Source organism: Podarcis cretensis (assembly GCF_951804945.1).
Source record: "Podarcis cretensis genome assembly, chromosome: 1".
Taxonomy (NCBI): Eukaryota; Metazoa; Chordata; class Lepidosauria; order Squamata; family Lacertidae; genus Podarcis; species Podarcis cretensis.
In genome coordinates this window covers 114,189,779-114,208,739 of record NC_137170.1, presented here as the reverse complement: position 1 = coordinate 114,208,739, position 18,961 = coordinate 114,189,779, and the positions used below count along the sequence as shown (strand labels likewise).

The 18,961-nt window shown below is 42.4% G+C and overlaps 1 long non-coding RNA gene across 1 annotated transcript in view; it reads right to left on the bottom strand.

Annotated features, from left to right (window-relative positions):
- Positions 1–18,961, bottom strand: part of LOC307220518 — a 99,432-nt gene that overhangs the window by 70,761 nt on the left and 9,710 nt on the right. Inside the window, exon 2 of the long non-coding RNA XR_013840901.1 lies at positions 14,488–14,637. This is a non-coding gene — a long non-coding RNA (uncharacterized lncRNA). The remainder of the gene's footprint in view (positions 1–14,487; positions 14,638–18,961) is intronic.

Genomic DNA, 18,961 nt, shown 5'->3' with positions numbered 1-18,961 from the left:
GATAGTGTTCCTGGCTGATGTTTTTCCTAGAACCATAGACTCATAGAATTGTAGATATGAAAGGGACCCAAGGGTCATCTCAGAAATCTCAGCTAAAGCATCCATGACAGATGGCCATCCAACCTCTGCTTAAAAACCTCCAAGGAAAGGAATGGCTGCTTTATTTGTTGTTGCTGTTGTTAATGGCTGCTGCTGCTACTGTGTGTATTTTTAATAGACACATGACATCTGAAATATACTTGGAGTCGAGAGTGGATTTCATGCTCTTTATTCAGCTCATAGTGGTGAGGAGGAATGAATGCTCCCCCAAAATATCTGCTTTATATACATTATTTACACAATGGGTCGCACGTGATTGGCTAATTCTGGGATTCACCTGTAGGCCAATCAGGTTGCGGATTCACTTCCACCTGGAGCAGGATTGGGTGGCTCCTGTGGACCAATCATACTGCTGCATTCTGAATCCTATTGTTCTAGGACCAATCAGACTGCTGCATTTTGGATCCTATTCAACTCAGTACATAACAGCATCAAAAATCTAATTTAAATGAACTAGAATTAATGGTAATTCATTAACTTGCTTTGGTATGCATACGTAATTTAAGATGACGTGTGGTTTCCTTTCTGTCATTTTCCTTTGCCCTCTACTTTCATACGTATTTCAAGATGGCCATTTTAGCAAGTCATTTTGTTTGCTTGAAGGGGTATTCTAGTTTCTATTCTAGACTGGAGACATCCTCATGTGCCCCAAATGCAATGAAAGTATATGTGCATACAGCTTCCCACACTTCTCCTAACCAAGCAAACGTATGAAACAAAACACAATACCATCCAGATCAACAGGAAGCACTGGGCCCTTCTTGTTGTTGTTGTTTAGTCACTTAGTCGTGTCCGACTCTTCATGACCCCATGGACCAGAGCACGCCAGGTACTCCTGTCTTCCACTGCCTCCCGCAGTTTGGTGAGACTCATACTGGTAGCCTCGAGGACACTGTCCAACCATCTCGTCCTCTGTCATCCCCTTCTCCTTGTGCCCTCCATCTTTCCCAACATCATGGTCTTTTCCAGGGAGTCTTCTCTTCTCATGAGGTGGCCAAAGTATTGGAGTCTCAGCTTCAGGATCTGTCCTTCCAGTGAGCACTCAGGGCTGATTTCCTTAAGAATGGAGAGGTTTGATCTTCTTGCAGTCCATGGGACTCTCAAGAGTCTCCTCCAGCACCAGAATTCAAAAGCATCAATTCTTCGGCGATCAGCCTTCTTTATGGTCCAGCTCTCACATACACAAATATTTCATTCTGCTTTTCCTTCCTCTCCTTTTACAGTGTAATCTTTCCATCATTCCATCCATTTGGCCATCAAACCAACATCAAACAAGTGTATTTAGTCCTTTTTGACAAGAGTGCTTCCAGGGAACTAGCCAGTCAAACCCTGCAAGCAGTGTTTTCCACTTACCAAGCATGCAGGCATCTCTTCTGTTGCTTTTCAGAAACCTGGGGTGGATCTACACAGGGGGGGGGGGAGCCGCTATAAGTACATCAGAAATTAAGTCGTTATAACAAAAGAAAGAAAATGCTATGGGAAATCACGAAGAATTTTTTTGCTCTCTAGAGCCATCTGGTGTTGCATGTTTATAACCAAGTGCTGTGGTTGGGTTTTTTTTTACTAATGTAGCTGAGCCCCCTGTTTTAGTTGTATAACCATCTGCACTCACTACTTAAGTTCACTATTAGCAGGAGCAATGCATTGTCTTAATTTATAGTGTTGACCAAGACAAAAACAGCAGCACTCCCAGCTTAATCATGGTGTCTTCTAGCAATTTTCCTTAGGCCAGATTTTGCCCACAAAATGTAGCAACTGCCCCCCACTTCCCCCAACATAAACTTAGTAAAAACTATCAAATATTGTGAAATACTATCTACCACTGCAGGCCACCCATCAGAGATTGTCAAATCCGAAACACTTATTACAGTGAAATGGGAAAATGTTATACTAAATATCAGTGGGTCTAAAATACTGGTGCTGAATATTCAAGTTTTACAAGAGAGATTCCTGAGGAAAGTTTATGGGATGCATTTGTTTAAGCTCTAGGTCTTTCTTATTCTCATTGGAATAAGCATAAAAGTAAGCAAGTTATTAGTTTATGCTTATCTCTGCTTGCAAATTGCAATGAAAGTTTAAACCTTTTGCTTCATATTTTTGAATTCCAATTCCCATGTCTACTGTTATGGGAAAGTATACCATGTTTTACTTTTGTCTCTCATGCAGCAAAGGAACTGGCAAAGAGGTTGTAAAAAATTACACTCTGGTGTCTGTTTTTTTGTAGTTCAGTGAGCTATCATTTCCCTGAGTGGTGCCTTAGGCAATAATCTGGGACAAAGCTTTGGCAGAACTTCAAAACCCGGAGAAATCAGAAAAGAAAAATTAATGATCACAGTTTTGTTGTGAAGCCTTATCTCAATTATGAGACCTGGTTACCATCCTAGCTGTTAATATTCAATGCAGAATGATCAGGGGAGTGGCTATTTATACACCTGACAATAGCTCTTGCTTTTGCAGGAGATCAGCTGATGACAGCTGATGAGTGCATGATTTTGTGTTATACTTTAGTGGTTTTTAAGATCACAGCCATAGGCTGCGATTTTGCACATACCTACTTGGGAGTAAAGCCCATTTCACATAATGGGACTGGCTTCTGAGTCAACCTGATTAGGGCTGCACTGCATGAACATCAGCCACACTCATGACTTGATACTAAACTAAAGGGCATGGTAGCACTTCCAACAAGCCTCAGCCTTATCATCGCCGTATCATCCTGCCCTGCCTGACTGCCTGCCACCGTCCTGCATAGCTTATACTGATTTCTCCTCTTCTCCAATAGGGGGAAAGACCCCATGAATTCCCCTGTTAAGCTCATAGGATGAGATCCAACATAATGCCAGCACAAGAAGTCTGAGAGTTGATGTTGCTGTGCTAATGATTCCAAAAATAGAGGGGGAAATGTTATGTGTGCAAAATGACAGAGAGAGAGAGAAAATCTCAAGATACTGCAAATGAAATATATTAGTAAAACAAAAGAAAAACATGTTTCAGTCTGCAGTTACTTTAAGCCTTCATCAGGGACTGTAGAGGGGACAATATATCACATAAATTCTCAATAACTAAGGACTAATTATACACCTATATCTTCTTGGTTAGAATAAAATGTAGAAACAGTCTAAAGAGCTCTCTGATCATAGTTAATTCACTAATGACTAAAAAATACTATCTAAAGGCACCCAATTATATAAACTGTAAGAAGTCATGATAAGGCATCAAGGTCTTTCACTAATACACATGACAATACAGGAAGGAAAATTTGTAGCATCTTGAGATTTTAGCTCTCTCATTGGCAGGGGGTGCAAGCTGTAGCACAGGAGGTAATGCACAAAGCTTAACTGTCACCAATAGCAGCTCCACTAAGAGTTGTACAATATTTTGCACAAGCAGATTTATCTGTTGTGCTGTGCTAAGAATGGTCCCTGTTAATGAAATGGCTGTCACACAAGCTAGCTGTCACAACTGGATAGCAAGTATATAATCTACATGAAGTATACATAGGAAAGCTTTAGTTTCTTGATGATGTCTGTAGCATTTCAAATCGCATCTAGCTCGGCCCTGGTAGTTTGGCAAATACTGCTGTGGCCAGCATCCCATAGTACTGACTCTGAGAATCTTAAGACATAGCAAACTCTCCGGTAAGAGCAATTGAGAAGCAGCAGCTGTAAATCTCCTAAGTAAATTATCACAATGGCATTTTAGAAGACAGGCTGATGCAATCTGGTCTTTATATCTGTCACCTTTTAATATAATGGGCAACGCTTCCTTCAAGAGGAAGAATGAACAAATAAGAATGTTCCTCAGTCAATTGCTCATAGTACATAGGAAATGTCATTATTTGCATTACGCGAGCCATAATTAGTTTCACCTCAGTTCGTTTGAAATGATATCAGAATGGCAATAATCCAAGTTGAATGCTGTATGTAAATTAATTAAGGGACGTTTGTTATTATATTTTGTAACTGGCTAAACCAGAGCTATTGGCTCCCTTAGGCACTGCAGTATAGAACAGCTGGTCATCTTTTCACCTTTAGAAGAAAATCGGTGTTTGATAATGAAATCTTGATCACCTGCCATCTGCCACCTAACGATCATCAGACACAGCATAATTTGTCAACCTGCGCTCTAGGAGGAAGGCGGGCAAATTGGGCAGCTCAAGTCCATGAATGTTTACTCTGAAGGATGAGCCAATTTGCACAGTGGGCATGAGCCCAAGGAAGCATACATAGGGTTGGAGCCATGCAGCACAATGTATGTTTATACAGAAGTAAATCCCATCAAGTGTAATGAGGCTGACTCTCAAGCAAGTGTGCCAGAACATACATGACTTTATTTGGTTCAGTTTCCAACTTCACCACTGGCATTACACACTCGTATTAGGGGAGTTTTGTAGATGATTTCCAACACCTTTTAATTTCCCTTGCAACATATTGTGGGAGTGAAATTCCAAAGAAAAATAAAAGGCTATATGACTCGGTTTGCTTCACAAACATTCCACTAACATGACAAAACAACCATTTCCCTACATTCCTCTCTCATCCAAAAGCCAAGGATATCTTTTGGAAAGTGTATTACCTCTCATCTTGGAGCATTTCACTTAAAAGACCAGGAATATTTCATATGGCAACTCATGTTTTCACACCTCACACTAAACTGTAGAATTTTTTTTCAGATCAGGAAAAAGGGACAGCCAGGGAGGCTGAAAAATGTCAGATAAATGTTTAGTCAGGGTGAAGGTTATACACCACTGCCAGCCATCTCACAAGCATAAGGTAAGCTACATTCCACACCAAGTTTTTTTGGTTTGTTTTTTAAGTCTAATGTACCATGAAAATAAGACAGGGAACCAGAATCCTCCTTGGCTGGGGAAGAAAACTTTTGAGAAACTGGAGAACAGGTTTAGGCACAGCACTAATTTATATGACATGTGCTCCACATTTCATTAACTGAGAAGTCCCTTCAACAAATATGTAGACTGGTATCGTCTTCATCTCCTTATTGCAGATGGAGGCTGAAAGAAAGGAGCTTGCCAAAGACTACTCAGTGAGTTCATGGCTGGGATGAAATTTGAACCATACACTTATGTATATACTCAATAGCCACGTCAACATGTCAAGCTGAACCACAGTTTAGTGGAACATGTACAGATGGGAATAAGGTCAAGCAAGCCCTAGGCTCACCTGTTCCTCCTTGTGCCTTCTCTTCCCACATACAGTGGTACCTCGGGTTACAGACACTTCAGGTTACAGACGTTTCAGGTTACAGACTCCGCTAACCCAGAAATAGTACCTCGGGTTAAGAACTTTGCTTCAGGATGAGAACAGAAATCGTGCTCCGGCAGCACGGCGGCAGCGGGAGGCCCCATTAGCTAAAGTGGTGCTTCAAGTTAAGAAGTTTCAGGTTAAGAACGGACCTCCGGAACGAATTAAGTTCTTAACCCGAGGTACCACTGTAGTGGAGAGGGTGGTGGTGGTGATATATTACTTATACTCCACCCAGCTGACCAGGTTGCCCAGGCCACTCTAGATGACAACTTCAGACAAATTTATTTTCAGTCTCCCTTCAATACAGCTTGCAATTTCATTCAAACTGTGGACTGTGGTTTATATACTATGTTTAATTTAAACAAGCCAGCTTCAAACTTCAAAGTTTGAACCTGACTTTCTTTTAATAAACCAAAGTTAATGCTAAACCATGATCCCAGGATTGGACACAATGAAAGTTGAACCACAAAGTACATGGTTCCAAAGTCCTCCTTTCAATCATGTGGGAGGCTGAGGGGGGAGCACATGAACACAAAACTTGTTCAGACTTGTTCCAGCTCATGGACATACCATGAAACCACTGTTTAGTGTAATGTGTGAATAGAGCTAGTGTATATGCAAGTTTAGTACTGGGAAGGTTGTTTCTTGATTCTTTGTATTTTAACAAATGGCTTTCTCAAAATTCACAAAGTTTTAAGAACCTATGAAGCTGCCTTATACTGAGTCAGGTCCTTGATTCAGCAATGCCAATAGTCTATTCTGGCAGGCAAAAACCTTTCCCAACCTAGCCTCTGTTGTACCACTAAGTTTTGGCTGAACCCCTACTGGTTACTAATATTGTCTCTGAAGCACACGACTCATCACAAAGAAGAAGAAAACCATCAGCTCATTTCACTCTGGGTCACTCAAGACAAAGGAAACAAAAGAAGGTGCTAGCTAGAATTCTGTGCATATAGTTCCGTACAATTCATTCCCTCACTGCTGAATCAAAGACAGGATAATTGCAGGTAACAGTCTTGTGAACACAGAGATTTCTGTAACGTTATTCTTAAAAAAAATAAATTCAACAAGCTATTTATGGTTCACCTTTGAACTCCCATCAGCCTGCCTAATCTTGAATGTTTTAATAACTCTAGAATAAGAAAACTCTTAAATCAATATAAACAGAAATAAAAATAAATTATTAAATATTATCACTGAAGCAACATTAGTGGACCAGTAGAAATTTAAACTAAGTTTAGTTCTCCAGATAAAAATCCCAGTAGTGATTAGGATGGGAATGAAGAATTGCTTTGTGTGTGTTACCCAACAGATTATTAATTTGCTCACTAAACATCAATGGTGGTGATCTCCTGAATTCACACACAGATCACCTTGTTAGTTACACTCACCAAAATTAGGAACATAGGAAGCTGCCTTATATCGAGTTGCACCAATGGTCTATATAGCTCAGTATTGTTTACATTCATATCAAATTAATTTAAAAAATAGAAGTTACACATAAATGAAAGCAGAATCTTAATTTTATGAATGGAGTAAGTAATGTGTTTAAAGAAACTGAAATGTTCAGATTTTTTATTTCAGAAAACGTAAGACAGCTGTTGTGCTGCAAAGCCAATTCCAACCAGCGCATGATTGTGATACTCTGGAAAAAAGAGGTAACAGCCAATCATCTCAGCCCTGCCTGTCTGCAGCGATTACTCCTTGTAATAGCTAAAGTGAAAGAGCATCTGACAAAATAAAAACCAATAAAGAATGGCTGTCCAGGGTCAATTGCTCACACCTGTATGGCAGCACAGCGAGAAGTGTTTTCTCCAAGGATCAAGAGTGTCACAAATATCTCAAACCTACTGTCGCTGGGGTCAGAAACCTCAGCCCCTTAGTGAAACAAGTCTCTCATTCATTTCACCAAAGGCCTGGTCTTAGGCAGGATCGGAACCAAAGAGAATGGTGTCTGATACTCATGTGTACGTATATAAAAGGTAACAAATCTACTCCTAAATCACTTTTTCTCCAGGGGAAGCAGAGGCCCACCTCACCTTCCCCTGCTGTTTTCTTTTGACAGAGGACCAAGGCAGGATGCTGAAATGTTGGCTCAATCCTTTCACTGCCCATGACAGAACACAGGCTCTCCCCTTTGCAGAGCTAAATTAATCCACTGCATGACAGTAAAACTGCAACTTTGAGTTAGTAGAATGATAGATTGGCAGTCACACTGTTATGGTGGCTTTTGGGCACCCCATGAATACTCCAGCAGGTCTGTCAGCTGGGCGGTTGGCAATGATGAGTTCAGATATAGCCCCAAGCATGGTCCTGCCTTTAGAAAATATTCACAAACTTATTCTATGTGCGGCATTGCAATGCCTGCACCGTGTTTTTTTGAGGGGTGGGGGGGAACCAAGTGCTTTCCTCTTCCGATTCAGGCTCTATTTTATTTGCAGACCTCAGCGCACAGCCGAAAGAGGGATTTTTATGTGCCGAGTGAAATAGCTCAATAAATTTGGGGAAGCGCTGTGGAGAATAATATAACAGAGGAGCTGTAGGGAACAGTACATATAATTTCACCTCTTCCTTCATGGTCCACATATGGAGTTGTTTTGCCCCTCGTCCTTCTCCAGCCAACTGAATAGTTAACCCTTGATGAACTGTGAAATATATTCATTTTGACAGAAATGTAGGAGCAACTGGACAAGCAGTAGCAGTCTGTGGCGTCGCTCGGAATGAAAAGGCAACTTTATGAAAAGCTGAAGTGCAGCTGTTGAGGCATCTAATCATAAGCCTGCATTTTTATTAAAGCTTATATGTTTAATCAGGGCTTGTATTTTAAGAAAAACTTAATGATTTTCAAATATTTTATGCCAGGCAGAAGACCAGTTGCCTAAAAACCTTGGCAAGATATTTTTACTCCTAGACAAGGGGCCCCCCTGATTTATAGCAGAAAACAATTCTCAAAGTCGTAAAAAGGGAATTACAGGCTGACAGCCAAGGTTACACTGACCCTACAAATTAAGGGTGGATAAATAGTAAAATGAGCCATATCTTCTTCCTAAGGTTAAGAAGGTCAAGAGCAGTGAAAAAGCATCTAGCTGGTAGAAAGAGAACATTTTCTGGGAAGACTTTTTCTAAAGCTGTTTCTTTCTTAAACTAAGATCCTTTTAAGATTTATTTTCCTTTTAAAAGGTTGTTTATGTATTAAATATATTAGTTTAAATATAATTATGCAAAGGATTTAAGAAATGCTAGATTCTTATTTCATATAGTTGTAAGAGTTGTAACTATCCTGAAATTAAGTCAGGCACCAGCCAAGCCCCTTGCCAGACAGAAGACGCCAATCGAGCACTCCTGATATATGGTTGTCAGGCCTTTTGTTTAGAAACCTTCAAATGAAGGAGATCTCTCAATGTTGATGTGAACTCAATCTTTGACATATGCATAAGATAAAAATTCAAGATTAATTATCTGTTTTGGAAGGCAATAGGGCAAGGAGGGCAAGAGGTGAGCTGGTAATTAAGATTCCTTGTTGAGACACATGTAAGATATATTACTACTTATTTGTCATTTATAGATAGAAGAATATATAGCTTTTTGATTTCCATAAAAGGGCAAGAAGGAAATGGGTGTATCTTTTGTGATTGGCTCTAGCAAACAGCCAATAGGAATTTCAACCAGGCTGATTGGACAGAGGCAGCCACAGGAGGAGCAAGGGGGCTGGATTAAGGAAATATAAGTGCTGGCCAGAATGGCAAGAGGCCAGGCCAGAGCTTGGTAACCATATACCACTGTGCCTCATATTTATTTGTCTGACAAATAAATTACTATTTTAATTTCTCTATTGCTGCGTTGAATATTTCATTCCAGCTAAGCGTTAACCACAAGCAGGGTGCTACACTGTAAGACTGGCATTCAAGGGTGGGGAACCTCAGGCCCAGGGTGTGGGCAGGTATGGCCCTTCAATCCTTTGTATCTGGCCCTCAGAAGTGTCCCCAGGCCACAGACCTCACTGGCTCTGCCTGGCCAGAATGTGTCATTGAACTCTGACAAGGCCTTTTCCTTGTCCGGATAGAAAGGAGTGTGAATAGAAACTAGCTTACTGTACATAGGTGAAATTCTCATTAGATACTCTGGCTCCACCCAGCACTGGCATATCATAGAATCATAGAGTTGGAAGGGATCCCAAGGATAATCTAGTCCACCCTCTGCAATGCAGGAATATGCAGCTGTCCCTTATGGGGATCGAACCTGCAACCTTGGTGTTATCGGCACCACGCTCTATCCAACTGGCTTTAGCAGGTTCTAAAACTGTGTACAAAAAGTGATTGCCTGATATTAATATCAAGGAAGTTCAATTCCTTGCAAAAGATCAATTCCTTGCAAAAGAATATCAAAGAATAATGCTCAAAATAGCTTGTAGTACTCAATTATTTACAAATGAATTTATAATCTGTACTTTCATAAATAAAGCAAAGCAGGATAGAATATGTAAAAATTATCTCTAAAAAAATCATGGCAAGCATCAATACTGATTGGATTAAAGAAGAAAATTCGTGCTGGAAAGGCCTGTCTAAACAAAGAAGTTTTCAAAAGACATCTGAAGGAAGGGAGGGATGGTTTCTGACAAACTCCTTGTGGTAGGCAGGGTAGGGCCTACCACACTAAAGGCTCGGTCTGCAGTGAAGGCCAACTGAACCTCAGGGGTGTGGAAAACCACCAGAAGTACCCTCTCAGAGGATCTCAGTGATCAAAGTGGACCATAAGGGATCAGACGGTTCTCCAAGCTGTTGGGCACAAGTTGTTCGGGGCTTTGTGAATTAACATAAGAAACTTGAAGCGGGCATGGTAGCAAATCAGCAACCAGTGCAGCTTTCTCAGCAGTGGGGTAACATGTTGCCGGTAATCTGCTCCTGTGAGCGGTCTTCACTAGCTGAAGCTTCCCAGCTAAAAACCACACTAACATACCCACCATCATTTCTCTAATGAAAGATGTCCTATTCCATAATAAGAATAAGAATTTTATTATTTGTACCCCGTCCATCTATGGTGCTAGAGGAGAGTCTTGAGAGTCCCATGGACTGCAAGAAGATCAAACCTCTCCATTCTTAAGGAAATCAGCCCTGAGTGCTCACTGGAAGGACAGATCCTGAAGCTGAGGCTCCAATATTTTGGCCACCTCATGAGAAGAGAAGACTCCCTGGAAAAGACCCTGATGCTGGGAAAGATGGAGGGCACAAGGAGAAGGGGACGACAGAGGACGAGATGGTTGGACAGTGTTCTCGAAGCTACAAACATGAGTTTGACCAAACTGCGGGAGGCAGTGGAAGACAGGAGTGCCTGGCGTGCTCTGGTCCATGGGGTCACGAAGAGTCGGACACGACTAAACGACTAAACAACAACCCCGTCCATCTGATTGGATTGCCCCAGCCACTCTGGGCAGCTTCCAACATATATAAAAACAGAAGAAAACATGAAACATTAAAAAACAGGGCTGCCTTCATATGTCTTCTGAAGGTTGTTTGGTTACTTATCTCCTTGGCTCGCGGGTTGCATAACTCCATACTCTCCAACATTTCTCTGCCATAAGTAAAAGCAGGGGACTATGATAAGTCCCCCGCCCCTGGAGGGGAGTGGGTGACCACACAGTCCACTACAACTCCTCCCCACTGGGAAGTGGAGTGGATTTCCAGGATCAAATAAGAAACCGGGACGGCTTCTGAAAATCCAGGACTGTCCCTGGAAAATAGGGACACTTGGAGGTCTGCATTAACCAAACTATAAAGTTACCAATGCATGGACCACTGTGGTCAGGCTGTCATAGTCCAGCTGTCAGTCACAGCTGTCTTACCAGCCAGAGCTGGCAAAAAGCACTCCTGGACACAGACATCACTTGGACCTCTAAGTGATAGATCAAGAAGCACTCTCAGACTGTGCACCTGCTCCTGCAGAGGGTGTTCCACTCTATCCAGAACAGGCAGTTGACCTCTCTCTTGGGCATGGGAACACCCACTCACAAGACCTCTGCCTTTCCAGGATTCTTCCAGTGCACCACTGCATCCAGCCACCGCCACCACCAGAAAAGTAACGTATAAGGATCAGGCCTCCGTCGCCTCTATCTTTCAGTCCAGGATTTCATCAACACTGAGATTCCATTTTATTTTATCATTAACTTGTTTCTTGAGGCACCGCAAATGGAACCTGAAGCAATCAGTCACTCCCACACTAATGTGTGTGGGTGAAACTGCATTAGATACAAAACACAAACTTGATTCACGTTTCTAGGATAGGCGAGCTTTTGTTTTGGGAGATTATGATGTTCAGAAGTAATTCATGGCCAATTTCCTTTAAATGCATTGTGGAGATTAAATGCTCATTTCAAATCAAGCTAGTCATCAATATTTCTGGTGGTGGTGGTTGTTTTACATGAAAGTATCTAGTACCAACATAACGCGGAGCAAAATGGCAGCATGTTAATATGAGGCTCTCACTGAAAAGTGAGCATTTATCTTGAGCTTTCTGTATCTGGAACAGGCTTATATGAGAAATAACTACAGTATAGTTCAGTACTAGAGGAATAAAATGAGGTGTGGTGGCTGTCTGGAGCACCTGCTGTTCAGCCGAGACATTTAAAATCAAAATTAAGAATGGGGGCTTTACATAGAAATGCCTCTGACGTTTTATTTTTTAAATATATATTTATAAATTATTTGTCACAAATGTTTATGCAAGCCCAATGGCAGCATATCCTAAAAGTACAGATTAGGGAGCATTTCCCCCCCAGTCAGAGATCTTAACATCCTGAGCAGCGTGCACTGTTTGCCATGGCCACAACAATTAATTAGTTTTTCTGCTGGGCAGCCGCTGCAGAACAGGAGCTAGGTATACCTGGGTTCCAGCAGCATTTATTCCAAAGCTATGTGCGAACTGGGAAATCAATTTATACTGCTGCTGACCGGAATGGCTCGCTGGAGAATCAGCTACAACGGTGAGTACACACAGTTACAAATAAATGGCACCTCCAGCTTGTTGAGCTTTAAGAGAGATGCTGCCAGTGAGCACTCTGAATTGGACTTTTAGGTCTGCCCTTTTAACAGAAACTGGATTCTTTGATATAAAGTGAGAAACAGCCTTTCCTTACTCATAAGAACAGCCTTCTCCGACCTGATGCCCACCAGGTTTTGTTGGGGCTCCTCAGTCTGCCCAAGTGCTAAGGGTTGATGGGCAACTTCAAAGCCCCTATTCTCACTTCTTAGGGTTCTTTGAACTGGACACCCCTTCGCATAGACACCTTCTTCAAACAGAGTCCTGTTCTCTGTAAATCACAACACATGGCAGTCCTAGTTAGTGCTGAATGAGATGGATCATCTCATTGCTGATCAAGCGATCCAACGTTTATGTTCCTACGCAGGCAGGCTTCCCCAACATGTTGCTGGATTCCAACTCCCATCAGTCCTAGCCAACATGACCAATAGTCAAGGATGATGGGAGCTGTTGTTTGAGAATGCTTTTTTCATGACTCAGCTCTACTTTGATGCTGCCATGCTCCTGGGAAGATGAGGCCATATACCCGTTGTTCCTGTTATTATATGTCACTCCAGAGTGTTAAAAATATAGATTTGCAGCTAAACTAGTGCTGAGTTTTCTCCTCCCCATACACTCACCTAAATCTGTTCTAGGGGTTCTCCCAACCGCCTGAAGCAGATTTTGGGGAGGGCTGAGGACACACACAGGGAGAGAAGGGGGGAGTCCTGCTACACAAGTAGAAGTCCTTGGATTCATTAGTTGGCTACTGCCCACAGTCAGGTCCTTTTCAGTTGTTTCCGGAAACACAGAAAGACCACTGCACTTTCAACCGTTCCAGGCTTCATGCAATGATGAAGAAAACATATGAATTATCTGCAATCTAATGCCCTTCCATTCATGTCCTGCTTGTGAACTTCCCATGGACATTTGGCTGACCATTGAGAAAAATGGGATCCTGGATTTGGCAGAGTTTACCATTGATCTTGGGATGCGGGTGGTGCTGTGGGTTAAACCACAGAGCCTAGGACTTGCCGATCAGAAGGTTGGCGGTTCGAATCCCCACAACGGGGTGAGCTCCTGCTCGGTCCCTGCTCCTGCCAACCTAGCAGTTCGAAAGCATGTCAAAGTGTAAGTAGATAAATAGTTAAGCTCCAGCGGGAAGGTAAACGGCGTTTCCGTGCGCTGCTCTGGTTCGCCAGAAGTGGCTTAGTCATGCTGGCCACATGACCCGGAAGCTGTATGCCGGCTCCCTCGGCCAATAAAGCGAGATGAGCACCGCAACCCCAGAGTCGGTCACTACTGGACCTAATGGTCAGGGGTCCCTTTACCTTTACCCTACCATTGATCTTATGCAGCAAGACTCTACTTACACTTCCATAGTTTATTATGAAGCACATAAAAGTTATAACAAATGTCTTGAAACAACAAGTGTTTGGCATTTTTTAACAACTGTATTTTAAATGTATTCAAGAGTGTGCTTTTTATAATAAAAAAAACTGCTAAAAACATATTTCCCCTTGTTGAAGTTGACATCTCCCCACCCGCACCCTCACCTTGGCAGGGGAATTCAATTGAGTTCACATCTAAAGGCAAACATACCTTATTTGCTGTTCCTGAAACAATACATAGACTGAAACAAAGCCATCCTTTGACATTTACACTTATCCAAATTTTTGTGGTGCAGTTCTCCATCCAGGTACTGCATACAAATATATAAATATTATTGCCAAGTGTGCATAACAACTCATATAGCAGGGAAGCGTAATATACAAAATGCACTACATGTGGGAAAATTGCTTTGCAGAATTATGTGTTTGGGGCAAGATTGCTTGGAAAATGTGTGTATTAAGGGAAATTTGCACTGAAATGCTGATGAATATTCATGAGGATTTTTTTAAAATGAAAATTTATGTGGAAAACCAAACTTAAAGTTGGAAAAATGAGCAAATGAAATTGACAGATTTGCCCATTCTTATGTGACTCCATTCCTTCTCCTTGCTCTCACCACCATCCAGCTTTCCCACCTTTACTGCTTTACTGCTACGGTTTGGCCAGCCTTTTCTTCCGTTTGTGCACAGCCGTCTCCTTCCAGCGCTGCATGCTTTAAACTCACCCAAATCATTGGAGATGTCAACAGCATTGTAGTTCAGAGGGAAGACTTTAATCAGCCTGGTTGAGGCTTTCTTCCGCTCTTGCTGTCCTCCAGCTTTCTTTCCAGCAGTCGCACCGACTGAGATGGAAGCTAAATCATTTCAGATGAAGCCTATAAACAAAAAATGTGCATTGGGATTAGTGTGCTGCTTTTTTTTTTTTTAACTCTAAACCGCTCCATTTGGGGTTCCAAGATTAAACATGCTGTTGTCTTTTCTCACTCAAACAGCACAATCCAGAACTTGAGCCTGCCATGTCCCTCGTGTGGATCTGCTTGTTACCATGACAGCATCACAATGTTCAGAGGTGCTGTGGGCCTCTGAGATGATTAAAGTTTTCTTTGTGTGATCATAGTTCACCTTATGAGAAAGCTTATTGTAAATCAAAGTGTGTGGGGTGGGGGGAGCTCATGCCAGATAAGGAAAGAAAAACGGCAATGTTTTTAATGTAACCAGAAACCTATTTCTCAAACTGTATTCAAGACCCACATAATAATTAAAGCAATATTATCTTTCCTTAGAAAAAAGTGCCTGCCACTTGAATATGTTGAGACTGAACTATGGGAGCGAGCTGTGTATGTGATGCAAATACGCCCGTCTTTGGGTCACAGAACCAAAGCTCTGAATCTGCTTCTGATGCAGCCTCAGTGCCGTGGAAATATAGGATGGTGGTGAATATTGTTTCCCTACATTAACCAAGGTAAGGTAAAGGTGAAGGACCCCTGGATGGTTAAGTTCAGTCGATTTCAACTTTGGGGTGTGGTGCTCCTCTTGCTTCAGTCTGAGGGAGCCAGCATTTGTCCACAGACAGCTTTCCAAGTCATGTGGCCAACATGACTGAGCCGCTTCTCGCGCACAGAACACCATGGCGGAAGCCAGAGCGCACAGAAACACCGTTTACCTTCCCGTCGCAGCAGTGCCTATTTATCTACTTACACTGGTATGCTTTCAAACTGCTAGGTTGGCAGGAGCTGGGACAGAGCAACGAGAGCTCACCCCACTGTGCAGATTCAAACTGCCGACCTATTGATCGGCAAGCCCAAGAAGCTTGATGGTTTAGACCACAGCACCACCCGTGTCCCTAAGCCAAGCAAATGGAGCAAGATAAATATTGTGTCCATGAAGCCTGGTGAAAGTTCACAATGGCCAATTTTTATGCACTCCAATTGTTATGCCCCCAGCTGACATTCCCTCTATGTGTGTGTGTGTGTGTGATAGATATTATGTGAGCCATGGTTTATACGGGGCTTTGTGTCATTTGTGTCATGTGTTCAGAGTGTTTATGGTAGATGTATAATTGCTACTACTATGAATATTTATTACTCCTAGAATGCTTTATTGTAGTGGATATTTCTAGTAAGTGTTATTGTCCAAACTGCTCTGCTTCCAGGAGAGCCTAGACTAATGTATGAAACAATATCAACAACAAAAGCAGCAGCACATGAATCACACATTTACAATCCTCACCTCTATTTTCTGTCTCTCTTTTTAAAGGTCTTTCCTTACTTTATTCTTTGAAGAACAAAGGTATGTATATTCCCACATATTTGTCTTCTCTCCCTTGACAGACCTTCACAGACTTATAATCATCTGAATTGTCAACAAATATATATTTGCGCTCTATCAGCTGAGGTCAAAACCACTGCCATAGATAAAGGCACTGATGGATGACAAAGGAGGGGAAGACGTGTGTAAATGGATCCGTGGTGCCCTATGTCTTGCTGCTGCTTGGATCACCTTGGCATGGTGATTTTACTGTGAAAACCCAAGGTGCTAAGTGTGCCTTAAATGTTAAGTACTGCCTATATATAGATATAGATCTCATAGAAATCATCTACATTCTTAGAAGGCTATTCTATGCATGCTTAATAAAGCCAGGGTATTGTGCAGAAGACACCATAAATCCACATTTCACACTCAGCTTTATTTGCTTTCTTAAAAATTTAAATGTAATTAAATATAAAGATTATGGGTAATGTGCTGCTATGCCTTTGCTGACATGTGTGGTAGTTAATAAAAATGATGCATGCAATCTATACCAGAGACTGAGTCCATGAGGGTAAATTGATCTTTACTGGAGGCTGTAGTCTAGATTTCCCTAGGTGACAACTCGAATATATATAGCAGGATTGAAATTCCACCGTACGCTTGGGCTGGATTGCTTTTTCCACAATGTTACTCCGATCGCCACTAAATAACCTGGTGGCGACCTTTAACATCAAAGCAAAACAAATCAGAAGCTCATAATAGAAAAGTGAGAGGTGGCTAAACTTCATTCTGCATCATTTTAGATTTTCAGAGAAACAGTCAATTATAACTTGCACAAAGTTAACTTTGTTTTGTTGTTCTAAATAGAGTGGTCACAGTTCCCCGCTTAAATATGTGTGTGTGATCAGAATCAGGGGAAATGTAAAAGTTCTGCTTCAGATGAACCAGAAGGTGTTTAGGAACAACCATTTCACCACACAGGTGCATCTAAACTAGTAAGGAGGAACAGGAAGATGGCACCTTCCAGGGTTGGTATACTAGTGCTACACTGTCTTTGTACAGCAAGGCCACCAAAAGAGGTCTTTCTTTTTTATATTCACCAGTCCACAAGTTCTCATTTGCTGGACTATATTCTCTTAATATGAGAACACCTAAGTGGCACATTTCAGACTCCCTAAGCATTTGTGGCCTGGATTGTGAGAGTAAAGTCATTCAACAATAGTACTCCATCACTACTACAATTTTCAATTTGTTCAAAGGATAAACAGGGGAGTTTGTGCAGTATTAGTGGGGTCCTTTTAAACAAATCTCCTGCTTTTTCTGCCTACCTGGAAAAGCAGGGTGGGCTGTCAATAGGTCAAAGAGGTGAGCTATCCTTCCCCAGGATGGTTGGGCAAATATGACTGCTGCTATAAACAAGACAGATTGATAAAGGAGGCATGGAGCCTAGCACCCAATGGCAGAGCCATGCTTGGGAGCAAAGCTTATCTGTGGAGAGAGATGTCAAGCTGAGTGGAGGAGGCAATGTGTGGAGTGTTGGTTTCTGCTCTCTTTCACTGTGCAGCGAAGTGCTTGTCACGAGACAGGTGTTTACATTCCACAGTCAGTTGCTGTTGGGTTTCTCACGGGAAAGGAGACTGGATGTGACGTACACTGGTTTCCTGTTTTTCACTGTTCGTTGCAGTTCTCTCCGTGCTTTAGAGGAGAGAGGATGCTTTCTCTGCTCCGGCAGAGGCAAGATGTTTTTCTGTAATCTACCAGCTTTGAAGTGTAAATAAAGTAATATAGAGTATGTGGCACGTACTCCTCATCATTCCGCTGTGCACGGGCTACTGCAAATTCAACATTCTTGGTTATGGGCCCAGAAAGACGCAGTCATCTGAATGCCGGCAAAGAATGCAAAGGAATGCAGAGGGACGGATCGGACGATATCTCTGCGCGTCAAGATGATTGATGAGGTATGTGCTCATGCTCCGGGCAGCCTGCCAGCTTCTAATTAATGGCTTTATGGCTGGACTCTGAACTTTTATGGCCATTTTGCCGGGCAAAGGCAAAGGCTCAAAGGAACAAGCTCCTATGCTGGGGAAAACCGAAAGTACCTTTTAAAAGTGCCTTTGGAATGAGGTTTGAGGCAGCTGCAGTTAAGCAGAGTGGCACAGGCTCACAGGCAGAGGCTGTTTTGAACTTGCTTTTGGAATGAAGCAGCACAGACGCAGCTTGTATAAAGCGGCTTGATTTAAAGCAGCAGAGATGACGCAGAAGGCTAATGCCAGAGTCATGATGGCTAGCTGCAGAAGGCTGGCTGATGCAAGTGGGGAATCTGTGGCCACTCAGATTGCTGATCCAATTGCTCAGCTCAGAGTAGCCTGTGATACTGCCATGATTCAGAATAAAGCAGACCGCCAGGGTGATAGCTGCATGGGTAAGGGGGAGTCTTCACAGACGTCATCCCAGAGTGCAGTGGAACCACCAGATGGCGCCAAAGCTTTGAAGGCAGTGAAATGCTACTCGTGTGGACGTCTAGGCCATATGAAGAAGGAATGCAAATATCCCAGGGCCAAGACAGAGCAGCGCAGCGAAAGCTCATCGCGTGGAAAAGGCCGAGGCAAAGGCGAAGGTCCGGTGTCCAGGACAACGCAGCACAAGGCAATGGTCTCACGCTTCACTCCAGAGGTTGCAAAGGTCCAGAAGACGTCTAGATCTTTTTTCGTTGTTGATTCGGCTGCAACGCACCACATGTGCAACGATAAGTGACTGTTCGTGTCTTTTACACCGCAGGAAGGTGCAATTCACCAGGCAGATGACCACACAATCCCCAGTAAAGGCTACGGAACTGTTGTTCTTCACAGTTTGGACTTATCGATAAAAGATGTGCTTTATGTACCAGATGCCAAACATAATCTGCTCAGCGTTGGACAGCTGAATGAGCAGAAAATTGACGTTTCCTTT